Source organism: Anabrus simplex, chromosome 1 (genome assembly GCF_040414725.1).
Source record: "Anabrus simplex isolate iqAnaSimp1 chromosome 1, ASM4041472v1, whole genome shotgun sequence".
NCBI classification, from domain to species: domain Eukaryota; kingdom Metazoa; phylum Arthropoda; class Insecta; order Orthoptera; family Tettigoniidae; genus Anabrus; species Anabrus simplex.
In genome coordinates this window covers 1,763,678,863-1,763,692,319 of record NC_090265.1, presented here as the reverse complement: position 1 = coordinate 1,763,692,319, position 13,457 = coordinate 1,763,678,863, and positions in this window count along the sequence as shown.

Sequence of the window (13,457 nt, the reverse complement as noted above, 5' to 3'; positions counted from 1 at the left end):
TTACGGTTTCTTCCTGCTGTGCAAGTGCAACGGCCCTCTCAAAAGTGATGCTCTTTTCTGACTGTACCCCGCTTGTATTCTAGGGTTGGCTAACCCTTGTATGAAACTAGCAACACATATTTTTCTCGTTATTTTCAACTGCGCGTCACGATCTTCCTCTAATTCGTCCTCAAGTATTGCCTCTCTAAAAGAAGCTGACAATGTTTCTATCTTGTGCGCCCAAAGTGCGACCGTCTCTCGCGGGTCCTGCGCTGTTTGGAACATTTGACAAATGTACAAATCTAACGTGCCTTGCTGGCCATAATATTCTGTTAATGCCCGCTTGGCTTTCTCCCAATTATGTATATCACGTCTGAACAACAACTTATCTCGGGTTCTGCCCGTAACCTTAGTTAAAATATAAACAACTCTTGATCCTCATCCTTGATCATACGAACAGCAGCATCTACGTTAGCTATGAACTCATGCAATCTATCTGGTTGACTGCCATCAAACTCTCGTCCAATGAGACGATGTCCTTCTACTACTGTAACAAAAGGCCCACTCATACTTACTGATTCCACCTCGTCAAGCATCTCAGTGCCTTGGTCTGCTGGTACTGAACTATTCTGTCGTGCCATTTGAAATAAATATTCAGCTTACCTTAATCTGCAATGCTCCTTCACTGCTGGGCTGGATGAGTAGTCGGCTGTATTGCTGCGTCTCCACCGGATGGCGTTGTCTGCTACTGGACTGCTACCCCTCTGCTGGGCTGGCTTAGTAGGCTGCGGTAGTGATGCTCCTCTTCTGCGATGCGCGGCACACGAACGAAACTACGCGGTAGTGCGGTTCGGACAATCTTCTGCGAAGTCGCGATTTTCTCACACGGAAATCTTGTGCGAAGTCGCGGTTCTCTTACGGACAATCTTCTACGAAGTCGCGGTTCTCTCACGTTATTTCGGCGAGTTGACAGTGTTCGAGGATCGAACTCGGGACCCTGCACTACCTGACACCAAATTTTTATACGTGCCTGTCGTGACCTACCTGTCCAGTGAGACGATCTAGTAGGTTGGTCACCAGGCACTTGGATGTTGAAGTATTACCTGACCTGCCGAGCGGAATGTAGGGAGGTAATTTGTAGGTATGACTCGTCCCGCAACTCACGAAATAAGAGATGATGTTATTTCCCTATCCTTTATTACTGAGGACAACTACAACTACTATGTACAGTATATTTACAAGTCTGAATGTGATGATCTATAGAGAGAGCGAGCTTGTTCCACGCGCCTACTTTTCTACTACGTGTATCTCTGAATCTTGCCCTACGGCACTTGGACTATGCTCGAAAAGAATCTCGTTCTGACAAGTACGAACTACTGGCTGGAAGAAGGCCCCGCGCCATCTTGGCCAGGGGTTATATCTCCGCTCCTGAACTCAAAGTTCTATCCCTACCTCCTACCAAGGGGTTGGGTCTTACGGGCATTACCAAACTGTTCATCCAGTCTGTGGCGCCTTCAAGTGGCTATTCTCAATAGTTGTCACAGTAAGTGCTGCTACCTAGGCACTACTCTCTTCTGTCTTACTTTGTCCTCATCTATCCTTATTTCCTAAAGTGCATCTGTACTGACCCTGACTGGCCTTGCACTCGGCTTTGTTCCTTTGTCGGTTATCGGGCGGGCCGCCTGGCGCTGTTGTGATCAACAAGTCCCCGCTCTTAGTCAACACTTGTGTAAGCGCACTTCGCAAGCTCTCTCCACTACATGTAACTTCTTGAAATATTTCCCTTTTCTTACAGTAACTAAATCTGACTATAATTATTATTCAATTACCTTAATGCTACAAGGTGTATCCTGTCTTTGATCATCATTCTAACACTAAGTAATCTCCTCTGACACCTTGAGCTCGAGACTCGGCTGCGAACCCCGGCTGCCTTCCACCTGGCAGTCCGCCGGTTCGAGTCACCGGGAGGTCGGTACACGACAAGGAAACAGTTCCAGGTTCTTGTTCTTGTAGAATAGTAAACCTTTGGTGACCGTTTAAATATCCGTCCCCATCCCTAGGATGGAGCCTTCATAATTTCCCTTTGATCTGAATAGATGTACACTGACTGACAGAGCAAATGCAACACCAAGAAGGAGTGGTCAGAACTTTATGCCAATTGCAGGGTAGACTGACGTCACTGAGGTATGCTCATGATGTGAAGTGCGCCGCTGTGCTGCGCACGTAGCGAACGATAAATGGGACACGGCGTTGGCGAATGGCCCACATCGTACCGTGATTTCTCAGCCGACAGTCATTGTAGAACGTGTTGTCGTGTGCCACAGGACACGTGTATAGCTAAGAATGCCAGGCCGCCGTCAACGGAGGCATTTCCAGCAGACAGACGACTTTACGAGGGGTATGGTGATCGGGCTGAGAAGGGCAGGTTGGTCGCTTCGTCAAATCGCAGCCGATACCCATAGGGATGTGTCCACGGTGCAGCGCCTGTGGCGAAGATGGTTGGCGCAGGGACATGTGGCACGTGCGAGGGGTCCAGGCGCAGCCCGAGTGACGTCAGCACGCGAGGATCGGCGCATCCGCCGCCAAGCTGTGGCAGCCCCGCACGCCACGTCAATCGCCATTCTTCAGCATGTGCAAGACACCCTGGCTGTTCCAATATCGACCAGAACAATTTCCCGTCGATTGGTTGAAGGAGGCCTGCACTCCCGGCGTCCACTCAGAAGACTACCATTGACTCCACAGCATAGACGTGCACGCCTGGCATGGTGCCGGGCTAGAGCGACTTGGATGAGGGAATGGCGGAACGTCGTGTTCTCCGATGAGTCACGCTTCTGTTCTGTCAGTGATAGTCACCGCAGATGAGTGTGGCGTCGGCGTGGAGAAAGGTCAAATCCGGCAGTAACTGTGGAGAGCCCTACCGCTAGACAACGCGGCATCATGGTTTGGGGCGCTATTGCGTATGATTCCACGTCACCTCTAGTGCGTATTCAAGGCACGTTAAATGCCCACCGCTACGTGCAGCATGTGCTGCGGCCGGTGGCACTCCCGTACCTTCAGGGGCTGCCCAATGCTCTGTTTCAGCAGGATAATGCCCGCCCACACACTGCTCGCATCTCCCAACAGGCTCTACGAGGTGTACAGATGCTTCCGTGGCCAGCGTACTCTCCGGATCTCTCACCAATCGAACACGTGTGGGATCTCATTGGACGCCGTTTGCAAACTCTGCCCCAGCCTCGTACGGACGACCAACTGTGGCAAATGGTTGACAGAGAATGGAGAACCATCCCTCAGGACACCATCCGCACTCTTATTGACTCTGTACCTCGACGTGTTTCTCCGTACATCGCCGCTCGCGGTGGTCCTACATCCTACTGAGTCGATGCCGTGCTCATTGTGCAACCTGCAAATCGGTTTGAAATAAACATCAATTATTCTTCCGTGCCGACTCTGTTTTCCCCAACTTTCATCCCTTTCGAAACACTCCTCCGTGGTGTTGCATTGTCACTGTCAGTCAGTGTATAATTTGTGTGTTTTAAGATGAGCCTTAAAGTTAAAGATTAGAGTGTCCTGTTCAAACCCTGTAGTACTGATTCGATGGCGCCCTAACATTTAGTTGGAGATCTTATATCTCAAAATATAATTTGTTTATTGTTTATTAGTTGCGATAGATTCGGACCGTAACACTCCCTGAGATAAATCCTGGTTGGGACTCAGGCTTTTAGCGGGTACAATCCATTCTTGATAAGTCGTTGCTACAGGAACTGCTGGACTTGTCTCGAAAACGCTGAAACATTTAGCACAAAAACGTAATTTTTCGTAGTCATGGAGCCTCCTTCAAGCAAACGTAGAAAACTAGACATTTATTTACAGACAGATGAAGATGACGGAAGAATGCAAGCTCATTTTGATAGAGCGTTTGAACGCATTCGTGAGTTTTTGAGGGAGGTAAATGGATCAATACTAATTTCATATCGGTTCGAACCTAGCGAGGAGCGAGAAGAAGCTCAGTTCGAGCTGATTGAATGTCTTAACGAGCTAGAGGAAATGCGTGATCGGATGATAGGAATTTATTTTCACGCTCGCGATGTTAATAGGCTAACTTTTCAGATGGAAGATTTGTCTGCTTCCCAGTGTAAACAAATCGAGGAAGCTTTTCGTCGCAGAGTGTACACACTAGCGGTGGTAAATGTTAACAATGATTTCTTACTTCCCGAAGAGTTCCTAGATAAATCTTACGTGTGGTTTAATAAATATGTGAAGAAAGCACTTAACACACAAGCATTAAAAGTAAATACCGTTCTCTGCACACAACATGTTCTTCACGATAAAGTCGATAACAATTATTTTCATTCAAGGAACGCTGAAATTACCGAAGGTACTAATTTAAGAGAATGGTACAACGAACATGTAACGAAACCGAATCTGAAAAAATTATCAGAGTTCGAGGCTCGTGATTCGGGTTGGTCTCTGCTACGAATTCGCGAATTGCGGATAAACATTTTATCAATGTAGGCTTTCACGTGGGCAAGTCGCCAACTAGTCTAACGTTGCCTACAGCAATTAGAAACAAGAAGGCAGTTATTAATCTGCAGAACACACGAGATGCTTGCTTTGCGTGGAGTGTAGTTGCTGGCGTAGTTCCAGCTATACATCATGTAGATCGCATTTTTCTTATCCACATTATAATGCAATTTTAAATTTAAAAGTCATACCAATCCCGATGGAAATGAGATACATGAGAAAATTTGAAGAACAAAACGAAATCTCCGTGAATGTATTCGGAGCGCAGTATGGCGAGAACAACTGGGTTTGCATAGGACAGAATGATGACAAAAAAGAGTTTACTCTTGTACCTTTGTACATTTCACAGAAAATGTGAGAAAAGAAAGTAGATCTTCTAAAGCTTCTGATTGCCGACCGTGAGAAGTATCACTTTTGTTTGATTAAGAATCTTGCACGTCTTGTGCACTCATCTCTTACGAAGAACCGGAATAGAATTTATATTTGCAGACGGTGTTTGTCTTACTTTTACAATAAGAAAAAAATTGATTTGCACAGTAATGACTGTATACAATTTCCGGTGGGCAAAAGTATAATGCCTTCGGATAAGGAACGGCTAGTGTACTTTGAAGAGTATAAGGTTAAAAAGCCAGTGCCTTTTATTGTGTATGCTGACACAGAATGCATACTGAAACCTGTGTCTCCTTGTTTTCCAAATGATAACACGACACATTCAACTCCAATTCACGAACATGTGCCATACAGTGTAGCATATTATTTACACTGTAGTTTTGACAGAGATTTGTGTTCTTTCAATCTCTATCGAGGTAGAGATTGTGTTAAATGGTTCGTAGATGAGATGTATAACTTAGTGGACACGCTTGCGCCCTATTATTTTGAAACGAAACCGATGTTACCATTAACTTTTGAGCAAGAAAATGAATTTCTCTCTTCTACATTATGTCACATATGTGAGAAGGAAATTACAGATAATGAAATTAAAGTTCGCGATCATTGTCATTTAACGGGTGTCTCCAGGGGATCAGCACATCAATCGTGTAACTTACAGTATCATAAAATTTCTATCTTACCGGTAGCATTCCATAATTTGACAGCCTATGATGGTCATTTTATAATTAGAGAACTGCATAGGAAGGGAGGAGATGTTGTGACAAATCACAGAACGAACATTAAACTATTAGCAGTGCACATGGAATGATACAAAGGATTTTCAAACTTCATACGTTATAACCAAAGACAATGTGTTGAACTAAGGTTTATAGACACTTACAACTTCATTCCTTTTTCGCTGGACAAAATGTCACTATTACTTAGTGACGAGTCAAAGCTTGTAACGAGACGGTATTTCACCGATGATTTACAGTTTAAACTCGCTTCTCGGACAGGGATATTTCCATACGAATATGTTACTAGTATGCATGTGTTAGACGACACTAGTTTGCCGCCAAGGAGTTCATTCTTTAGCTCTTTAAAGGGTGAAACTGTTTCGGAAGAAAACTACGCGTTTGCTCACCTTATTTGGAATAAGTTTAACTGTAAATCGTTGGGTGAATATTCTGATCTTTACTTGAAAATCGATACTTTACTCTTGGCCGATGTATTTGAAAACTTTAGATTGAGTGGAAAAGAGACATATGGTATTGATGCCGCTCATTTCTACACGGTACCATCTATGGCATGGAGTGCTATGAAAAAAATAACAGCTGTCCAGCTAGAATTACTTCAAGATGTCGACACGCTGCAGTTTTTCGAACGCTCCATACGCGGTGGTAATGTGTAATGCGTTACGCGGCATGCAGTAGCAAATAACAAGTACATGTTAACATACGATGAGTCCAAACCGGAATCGTACATAATGTACTTTGACGTGAACTATTTGTATGGATTCGCTATGCCACAGTTTCTTCCAACGGGCAGCTTTCAATGGGTCGAAAACGTTGAGAATTTAGACATTATGAATGTAGGAGATGAAGTAGATGTTGGGTTTATGGTAGAAGTTGATTTAATCCACCCGCCAGAACTTCATGATAAACATGCCGATTCTCCATTGTGACCTGAAAAATCTACGAAACTAATGAGCACTCTTTACAACAAGGAACGGTATGTTCTTCATTATAGGCTATTAAAACAGTGTGTAGAATTAGGTATGAAAGTAGCTCGCATTTACAGAGCGATTCAGTTTAATCAGAGCGCATGGTTAAAATGCTACATTGATTTGAACACAGAGAAACGAAAGTTAGCAAAAAATGACTTCGAGAAAAGTTTCTATAAATTAATGAATAACGCAATTTTTTGTCGTTCATTAATGAACGTAAGGAAGCTGCGCGATGTCAGATGTGTTACACAGTGGGAGGGTCGTTCTGGTGCACGTACGTTGATCTCAAGAGCAAACTTCAAACGTCGTATTATAGTAGACGATCAGTATGATTATCGAAATGAAGAAACTTCAAATTCTTCACAATCAACCGGTTTACCTCGGTGCTACAATTTTAGATTTGTCAAAAATGAAAATGAACGATTTTCACTCTAACGTTATTTTGAGAAACGCAGATTCAAACTCACAACTACTATACACTGACACCGACAGTTTGATATATAAGTTTTCATTTGATATATACGAGTTTATGAAGGAAAATTCAGTTTTGTTTGACACAGGAAATTATGATGAAAATAATCCTTTCCAAATTGAAAGAAAAAATTCAGGTGAAATAGGTTTGATGAAGGATGAAAACGGTGGAAGTATTGGTGAAGAATTTGTAGGTTTGCGACCAAAGATGTATGCTATTAAGTTGTGAGGAAAAGAGAAACCTACATGTAAAGCTAAGGGTGTCAAGACGAATGTTGTCGATCACCTTACCATTGATCAGTATAGACGTTGTCTGTATGAAGGTGAACGAGTAACCAAACTACAAGTGTGCATCACTTCCACTTCTCTTTCTGTGTTCACGGTTCGTCAATACAAACTATCACTCACAGCTAATGATGACAAAACGTACATCACAGATAACAAAATTAATACATTACCATTTGGTCATCACAGTCTTGCAGAGAAAAGAAGTATAACTAATGTATAGCTATCTTGCAAAGTAGGTTTGCTTTTTTCTGAGCACCTCCTCCACTTCGTCATCAATTTACCCTTCTGTATGAAAAATAATGTAATTTACTCTGAAGGTGATTATTAAGCTCTTGTGATTACTTTAATCATTTTATTCTATAAACTTTTGTTTCTTCTGTATTTAATTAAAGAGAAAATGTAATCTTATAGAATTTCAAACTAGATAAACATTTCACTCGCTGTTTCTTTTATTCAATGTATTGTACTGTTTTATACTTTCTCTTTTAAAGTACATTGTATACTATTTAATTATAAAAAATATGTAATCTTATAGAATTTCACTCGCTGTTCCTTTTATTCAATGTATTTATACTTTCTCAAGTGCATTGTATACTATTGTACTGTAAGTTAACTTTTTATCATATATTAAAGTGCATTGTAAACATTTATTTAATCATTTCTTTTTCAAAAAATAAAACTCTAAACTAGATGATCAAAAAGTTTTTTTTCAACTATCCTGCGCTGCCTCTCCTTTTATTCCTTGTACTGTAACTAAAGTAGGAGTAGGAGAATGAAAAAAGAGAACATATTTCTTTTTTACAATCAAGTTTATTGAATGGGAAACTACAGAGATTCTTTAAAATATAAAATTTCGATTGAATTTGTAACTGCAACCACGAGGAGAGATCTGCAGAGACTGAATCTTCAACTGCCACCACGAAGAGAGAGCTGCAGAGGGAAAAAAGAAAGAACGATTAGTTAATAGCAGCATAAAACAGAAAAAGCAAGCAAGAAAAAGGAAACTAATGTTTTTCTTTACCTTAATAATTGATGAAATAGTAACTAATATCAAGCTCGGACGTTGTTGTTGTTGTTGTTGCCACTATGAGGAGAGACCTGCAGAGGAGAAAAAATAAATATATTAGTTAGTAGCTGAATAAAACTGAAAAAGCAAGCAAGGAAAAAATGTATGCTATTAAATCTATTTTTTTTTCTTTACCTCAATAATTGATGATTTAGTAACTGATATCAAGCTCGGACGTTGTCGTTGTTGTTAGCTCCTGAATCCTGACAAGCATGGTGTAATTTCGCCTTTAGATTATCTGGTAGATACTGCCAGAGCGCTCTTAACTGATGTTGTTCGTAAATAGATAATATGTTTTCAGGGAAGAAAGCCCACTCAAATTGATTGAATCTGCTCACACGTTCTTTCTTTAATTTGTTTATCACTGAACACACTATTCTCATCACACCATCTGAAGATTTTAACCAACTATGAACTGCGTGAACGTTGAATATAGCACAGCTGCCTAAATTTCTTGCAACATGTGGTAAATGGCGCGGACAGTGAACGGGGAAACACTCGTTACGCATTGTTCTTAAATCCGGTACACCTTCTATAGTGTTCAAGTCAATCATGCATGTACGAGGATACTCTCGCAGTGCTAATAGACGTAACTCATTAACACAGTTGCACACAACCAGATATTGATATTGTTGTTCACTGAGAAGATTGAAAAACGACGTAAGCGTGAAATCTAAATTAGGTACACTCATACCTAACAGAGCAGTAGATAACACATTTGTAGACGAATCTATATTACAACAGGCTATCTCGTAACCTCCAGTAGGTAACCTCTGAATGTCAACTATCACTCCTCTGGGTTTTGCACTCGTGGTGTGCTTGATATCGAAGAACTGAAGCAGAGAATCCTCACTCTCTCGTTTATATACACTATTAGAAAAAAAGGAAGAAGAACTCGCGCAAGATTATAGGAAGAAAAATACTTCATTCGTTAGTGGTTTATAATTTATTATGCGGTCATCAATAATAATGCAATGCAGAGTAGTGTTGGCTGGAATAGGTTCGTTTGTTTCAATTTCAACGCGAACATCTACAGAGGAAGATTTTATCGATTCTACCTGTTCCATGCAATTAATAACTACAATAGGACAATGCGATTGAAATTCACTTCGTGATATATTCGGTTCGGAACGATTATCATCAAGCTGATAGTACGCATTACGAAACTTGATGAACATATCATACAATTCACTGCAGTCGCCATTGTTAAAATTAGCTACAGCCTTTTCATAGGGATAAGAGTTTGAATTTAAGAATACGGCAACGGATCGCATATTACAGTGATCGAACAGAGAAGAAGAAGCATTAATTTTCTTACGATCGGTTTGGAAAGCAAGCATAAAAACTCTCGGTTTTTCTATTTGTGACGTAGTCATAAGAGTTGTAACGTCGTGCGTCAAGTCGAACGTTAATATTCTTTACCCGATACCTCCATTTCTAACTCGTAGTTGGGCTGCCTAATCAGATGAAATGGGGTCGCTCAGCGGATACCTCAGGGTTTTCAAAGGCCAAGTAAGACATGTAATCCTACTTCAAGATACGCTTAACGTGAGTACGAAGAGTTTAACAACTCACGGCTGACGCCTATAGAGACACATGACACATTATAACGACCGTCAACAAATTCTTCTTTTTTAAATCAGAGTTTCAACCACGTGAGAACTGGTCATGGCTGATGGAGTATTATTCAATGTATTGTACTGTTTTATACTTTCTCTTTTAAAGTACATTGTATACTATTTAATTATAAAAAATATGTAATCTTATAGAATTTCACTCGCTGTTCCTTTTATTCAATGTATTTATACTTTCTCAAGTGCATTGTATACTATTGTACTGTAAGTTAACTTTTTATCATATATTAAAGTGCATTGTAAACATTTATTTAATCATTTCTTTTTCAAAAAATAAAACTCTAAACTAGATGATCAAAAAGTTTTTTTTCAACTATCCTATCAAGAAATTCTCTTAGCTAAGCAACTAACTTACGAACTAGGCTACAATGAAAGAACTCATGATACATAAAATTGTAGAAAATAAACAAGATATTTATTGATTAAATATTTGGACTATTAAGCTGGAATGCAAGGCATTACTTGACGTTTCATATTACAAATGTGGATTGTGAGTCAGCGCTGGCTCGTAAAAAGAGAAATAATCTGTAGTCGTTGTACCGGGTGGTACACCTCCACGCCGCTAATTTAAAATTTGCGCCGGTTGAAACTCCTCTGCTGGAGGAAGTCTGAACTTTATCTACTGTATTAATATTCAAGTTTCCCAGAAGATGTCACTACTTGGAAATTTTGAAGTTTCTGAACTGGGTCGTTTTCGACGTATTTTTGTTTTGCTTGTAGTAAGAAGTGTGAACTTTCTCTTCTAGAGGACACTACTGAAAAACTACAATGGCGCACCCTAGTGCGAAGTGAAAGAACTGGTTTTTGGGAGAAATTTTTACTTCAAAAGTCTGTTTCTTGTTAAATTTCTTTCTGTTATTGTTTAAGTTGGCTGTATACCCCTTTCTTTCCCCTTGTTTTGGATTTAGCCAATCCCGAATTTCTTTAATTAATTTACGACCAATAAGGGGTTTCTTCTTCAAATTGGATATGCTGCTTAACTCTAACCAATAAATGATTGTGGGCGGGTGTTTTCTTTCCTGAAACGCCTCGAACTTTCCGCGAGAGTATATAAACTGCTGATTTTAGGGTCTCTGCGCCACTTCTGTACCATCTTTCGGTGTGTAAAGTACACAACAGGAGGCGGGAAGCGCCTCTTTCTTCGGGGAGCAGTTCCACAACAAGGTAATGGCCTTTTAATAACTTCTTTTCTTGCTAGCTCAGCAGTTTAACTCTCGGGGCGGGTCTGAAGCGTTTCTACCATGTAACTTTCCTTAAAATGTAAAGACTCTTAGCATCTATTCTCCTTTAAAGCTACATATTGGGATAGAGAGTGCTTAACCCTCTCGAGCTCCCACTCATATTGTTTTCAGGTGAACTTATTTCTCACAACCGATTCTTCCTTATGTAATGTAAATTGTTCTTTTCTAAAGTCACCTCCGTAGTATGGGATTAGCCCTTGCATTAGCGGCCTAGAGCCAGATTAGGTTTTAAACAATATGTATTAGGAGTGCAGTTCGCCTCCTCTCAAATTGTGATTTTAGAGGTCATGTACTTAACCTTTTTCTCACTTAATTGACCTCAGTAGGTTGGGTATGTTACCCCTGTGTATATGTCCTTAGAGGACAACTTGAAGGTGGAGTTTGGTGTGGTCTTTTATAGGCCGGAACATTGAGAGCGTATTGCTCTTTTGAAATTTGATTTCTGTGTGCCTCGAGCAGGCTTTACTGTGTAATTTTGGAGCAAGTGCTCCTGGGCATGAATAGGGTTTTCTGCCCCTCTGTTAAAACTTGTTTTGGGGTAAAGTTGGGCTAATTGCCCAAGAAATGTGTCTTCGGGGCTCGAAGCCCAAAACCTGTAAATACCGCAAGTGTAATTTGTTATCTCGCTACTCTGTACCTGCCATTATTGTTATTTCTTGATTTTGCAAAGAAAATATAACCTTGTTAAATTTTAAATTAACTTTAATTTCATAGCCTGAGACCTGTTCACCCACCCCCCCGCACCTTCTTTCACCTCTAACTACCACGGAAAACTCCGTAACAGTCTTAAAGTATCCAGATCAGTTCCTTCGTGAAATAAAATTTGCGTATGTACATATTTACAATCGATCACTGGACATCTAAGGTCCATACTGAAGTTAGTCATTGATATAACACCAACATAATCAAGTTGTTATAAGAGCTCATTTTCTTTAAGATTAATTAATCAAGTCTGAATTAAACACACAGTTACGCTGAAATGTCTATAAAGTCCACTAATAAACTCAAACTAGTAATTGAACCAAATCACATCTTTAAATTGCTGGACTGAACTGTATATCACAGATATTTAATTGCCAATCATATTAGAGTTGAACGTTGGGAATATTCCAGTAAATTGTAGCTGATACTCAGCAAATGACGATTCACTAGTAAGGAAATCCATATATGTAAACTCGACTAAGCAAATCTAGATACCTAAATTTAAATGCATAAATCCATATGAATCAATGAATAAATTCGAATACATAACTCCATATGAATAAGTCTGTATTAATAATTCTGTATTAATAAATCCGAACTCATGCTTTATTGCCACGTTCTCGTTGTGCATGGATACTATTTACGAACTAAGGCATTTGTTCCTAGTGCCTGTCAAATTAGGCTCCTACTCTGACATTTCCCTAGCTGTAGTTCGTTGAGAAAATGTAAGTTCAAACAGAGAATATGTTAATCTATTCAGCTATCTAACTAACTTCAACATAATCTTTGGCTGTCATACACATGTCTTTTAGGCTCAATGTCCCTTTCCTTCGTTATATTACATAACATTCTACTTCAATGCAAGCTATTTTATCCATACGCAGTTACAATGCAAGCGCTATGTCGCAGTATTCAGACGCATAATATCATATTTCTCGGTGTCGTGAATGCCTTCGGTCAAATAGAGCTATAAACGTATCGTTGTATACCGATATTCTTTACAACACATCTAAAGTTGATATACGATCCCGTCACAAGCATAATTCTACAATAGTAAATTCTGTTCATACCTTGTCTTAGGTCACTCTAGCGGTGTGGGCAATCTCACGTATACGAATCGAAAGAATGTAGTGTGGCATATCTTAAATTGCAGGCACTCAATGCCCCCTACGTAGTGCGTATAAAACTTCTCATATCACTATATAACTCATACTTTTCCTCAAGCTAGCACAATTGCAACCTTACTTCAACATCCATATAATATCTTAACATCGTAGCCTCAATATTAACTCGTCGCGTTCCCAAATACTTAACCATGTCAAACTACCACACTATGTTTCTTGAAACAACATTTTAAAGTTGCTATATCTCATAACCTATGATTGAGTTCAATGCCCTTATTGCGAATCAAAAATAATGCGTGATTCTATATGTTTATTTTACACCGCGCACAACCAATC